This window comes from Bufo bufo, chromosome 1 (assembly GCF_905171765.1).
Source record: "Bufo bufo chromosome 1, aBufBuf1.1, whole genome shotgun sequence".
In the NCBI taxonomy this organism is placed as follows: domain Eukaryota; kingdom Metazoa; phylum Chordata; class Amphibia; order Anura; family Bufonidae; genus Bufo; species Bufo bufo.
The window spans coordinates 781289150-781293458 of record NC_053389.1 but is presented as its reverse complement, the minus strand read 5'-3'; the positions used below and the strand labels follow the sequence as shown (position 1 = coordinate 781293458).

Genomic DNA, 4309 nt, shown 5'->3' with positions numbered 1-4309 from the left:
GAAGAGGAGGCTGTGGTGTGACCCGCAGACACAGATTGTAGACCCAGGTGTTCGGCCCACCTATTAGGGTGCTTTGATGCCATGTGGCAGATCATGCAGCTAATATAAAATTACAGGGAATGTCACAGGTATTTGGGATTTAAAAACGTTACACAGGAGATATACCCCAAGTAATGTCACTGTCCGCAGCGGACACCGTCTACGGAAAAACTACACTGGATGTCACTGATATTTATTGAATGCGCACACGTTACACAGGAGATGTAGCACAGCTAATGTCTCTGTCTGCAGCGGCATAACTATTGCACGCTATTTAGCGCAGGATGCGCTAAAAATAGATATTGCTGCCGCACACTATAGTCCTTAAAAGGACTTTTGGGTCTCTGACACGTTTTTCAACTGAAAAAAAGAAAATTTCACTCCCTAAACTATCTTTCCCTTCTTCAACACAGCTCTCCCTGACTAACACTGAGCCGAACACGTCATCGGGTGCTATATAGAACCTGATGAAGCGTTCCAGCCAGTCAATCACTGTAATACCAGTAATCAACATGGCTACGGCATTACAGTGAAGGGTTGTACTTACCTGCACGTTTATTGGCTGCGTAGCATTACGCTCGAGCGTGCTCGATCAACACTAATCTTTACTACTTTTGTAAGCTGTTCCAACAGGAAGCAGCCTGCTGGAATTGTCTGGATTGGGCACTGCCAGATGCTACCCGACACCTGACAGCCCAATTAAATGTAATGGGGACCGGCGGAGATCCGGTCGGGACTCGGCAAATATGCAGAGAATTGGCCGGATGAAAACTACTGCACGAAGCAGTTTTTGTCCAGCCGATTCTCGACATGTTTGCCGGGTTGCCTGTCCCCATTACAGTGTATACTGTCGTTTCCAGGTAGCATCTGGCAGTGCCCAATCCAGACAACTCCGGCAGGCTGCTCCCAGGGTTGTCTTAGTCTAAAAAAAAGTCTAAAAAAAGTTGCCATTGTTGTCCTTCCTTGTTTTTTTAACAGTTTGAAGGTATGGCATTACTTTGCTCCGGCAAGTGGCAGGGCAGGAGTGCTACCAGGCTCTTAAAGAGACTGCACCGTGCTCAGTGCCCATCGGAGCGTATCGTGGTGGAAAGGCGCTAATTAGGTAGATTCTGCTCCCTCACCTTACACATAAAAAATCCTTTACAAAGCTTTAACTATTTCCTATACCCCTCCCACTCTGATGACATGGAGATCCTGAAGTAAACAGCATGCCTATGCACCAAATACCTTATATACGTTAAGTACATCTCTGGGGTAGGGTTGCCACCTTTTCTTCAAGCCAAACCCGAACAGAAGGGAGGGGGGGCCCCCTTCCAGGGCCCACCCATGTCCCGCCTCCAGCCACGCCCATGTCCCACCTCCACTCCTGGTCGCTGTCGCACCGCGATCGTTACGCCCCTGAAGAGGCTCATTAGCATATTATAAGTCTTTATTTTAAGAGAACGGCGGCAGGCAGGGAGTTCTAAAGCTTTATGTTCTGCTGACATCAGCCCATCGCTAATGTCAGTCAGCTACATAACATAACGTTTTTTTCTGATGATTGACAGATTCAGAAACCTGTTTAAACACTGTTACATTTACACACCTCAAATGTTTTATATACCTTTTTAGAAGTGACTATCTTGGTCACACACAGGTTGAAAAACCACTCTGCAGGCAGGGCACAGTGGGCACTGGGCTGGGCACTACTTGGGCAGGCTGCTGGAGCTGGACTGGAGAAGAAGAATGATTTCTCCCACGGAGCTCCCTGCCTCTCTCTCTGATGTCACTTCCTGTGGACCTGACTTCCTTATCAGAGAGAAGGAGGGAGGGACTGGGAGGCAGGGGAGGAGCGAGGAGGAGCGAGGAGGAGCGAGGAGGAGCGAGGAGGAGCGAGGGAGACTGGAGACTGAACACAGCGCTCTCCTCTGACTCTGACTCTGAGGCTGCGCTGCCTAGCATCACTGTAGAGGAGTGAGGGACAGCTGATCACCCGGCCGCCGCAGTGACAGCTTATGCGATCGGATCATCGGAGTCTCGGTCGGACGTCCACACTGCAGTTTGAATGAATCCTGTGCCCGGGTCTAAGAAAAGCTTGTACCCGGGCACAGGATTACAAACCCGGACTATCCGGGTCAATCCCGTATGGGTGGCAACCCTACTCTGGGGTACAGCTGCTCAGAGCCCTAAAGCTTCTTTCAACCTGGCGTTAGGATTGTCCAGCAGGGGAACAGCCTGCCGGATCCCTACTAACGTTTTCACATGTGTGTTGCCGGAAGTCTGCCTCTACCCCACTCACTATAAAGCCTCATGCACACGTCAGTGATTTCTATCAGTGATTTTGAGCCAAAAGCAGGTGCGGCTCTAAACACAGAACAGGTGCAGATCTTTCCCTTATACCTTATGTCTGTGGAGACTCCAATCCTGGGTTTGGCTCACAGTCACTGATCAAACCACTGACGTGTGAATGAGGCTTAGGCCGGAGAAGCCGGACAATCCTAACATCAGTGTGAAAAAAGCCTTCCAGTGCTCTGTTAAACTTCCTTACACAGTTAAAAGTGGTGAAAGAAGCAGGAGTTATCAGGCGTTGGTGGTATAGTGGTGAGCATAGCTGCCTTCCAAGCAGTTGACCCGGGTTCGATTCCCGGCCAACGCAGCAATGTTTTTCCACTTTTGACTTGTGTAAAATGTATTTTTATCACTAATTATTATTTCCGTATTTAGTTTTTCTAATATTATTTGTATTTTTATCAGCATAACAATATTTCCCTGCTTACACTAGCGATTCTAAGCCCTGCAGTAGCACAGACAGGCATTAGGGGGCAGTCCTGATTCCCATTTAGGGTAATTATATATATATTGGTGCCCATGTAGTTCCCTAAGATAGAAGTTAGGTATCTGCTGTATAATGATAGGTTTCTATACACTGCCCTGTATGGAGCAGGTTTTACTACAGTATTTCTGGCTTAGAAGCAGTTTAATATAAAATATTAAAGGGGTTCTCCGACATTGAAACCTCCACCCTGCGTCTAAATTGGTTATAATAATAAGAGTTCCTTTACTCACCGCTTCCGCTCTCGCTGTTCCAGCGCAGCCTCTCTGGTTGTCATCTACAATCTGTATTTACAGGCAGGAACAGTGACATAGTTCTATACAGCACGTGACTGCTGCAGCCAATCACCGACCTCAGCGGTATACAGCACAAGATCACTGAGGCCAGCGATTGGCTGCAGCAGTCATGTGACATATACAGCTACGTTAAGCACAGACAGTGGAGAAATGGTTTAGGAGTGGAGCAGCAGCGCTGGAATGGCGGGGGATTCATTGGCGAGTGTACCGTTTTTTAACACATTTAGGAGCTCATGACAACCCCTTTAATGCATGAAAAGCAATTCCTGAATAGGTGAAGCTGTTTTGAACTGAAGATGCGAGCGTTTCCCAGACCTGTGGTGGCGTCACTTCGCTCATCACATGGTCCATCACATGGTCCATCACCCTGGTGATGGATCATGTGACGGACCATGTCATGAGTGCAGTGACGTCACCACAGGTCCTTTTCCTCCTGGTCATCAAAGAATAAGACAGAAGAGAAGCCGGGCTGCGCGAACAAGTGGATCAGGTGAGTTAAATTAGTCCAGGTTCGGGTCTGGAATACCAAACATGCCGATTTTTCTCATGCGCGTGAAAAACGCATTAAAACGCTTTGCACTTGCTCGGAAAAATGCCTTCTCAAACAGCTGATCGGTCGACCCCCACGATCAGATACTGATGACCTATTCTGGGGATAGGTCTTCAGTTATAAAGTCTTGGAAAACCCTTTTAACGCCTTTTCTCACTGCCTCCAAGAGATTACTATTGGACATTACAGAGGGAGATATAAGATGAGAGAACTACAACTCCCAGCATATCTGGGCTGTTATTATATGATAGAGAACATTACAGGAGAAGGTATGACAGAACTACAACTTCCAGCATGTCCAGGACGTTATTATGTGATATTAGAGGACATTATAGGGATGAGGTATGAGGAGAGAACTACAACTCTCACCATGTCCAGGCTATTATTATGTCAAATCAGAGGACATTACAGGGAGGAGGAATAAGATGAGAGGACTACAACTCCCAGCATTTCCAGGCTGTTATTATGTGATATCAGAGGACATTACAGGGAGGAGGTATGAGGAGATAACTACAACTCCCAGCATGTCCAGGATGTTATTATGTGATAGAGGACATTACAGGAAGGAGGTATGAGGAGAGAACTACAACTCCCAGCATGTCCAGGACTTAA

The 4309-nt window shown here is 47.3% G+C and overlaps 1 non-coding gene across 1 annotated transcript; it reads left to right on the top strand.

Annotated features, from left to right (window-relative positions):
- Window positions 1–2602: 2602 nt before the first annotated feature.
- Window positions 2603–2674, top strand: TRNAG-UCC. The gene has a single exon. It is a non-coding gene; the product is annotated as a tRNA-Gly (tRNA).
- Window positions 2675–4309: the final 1635 nt, after the last annotated feature.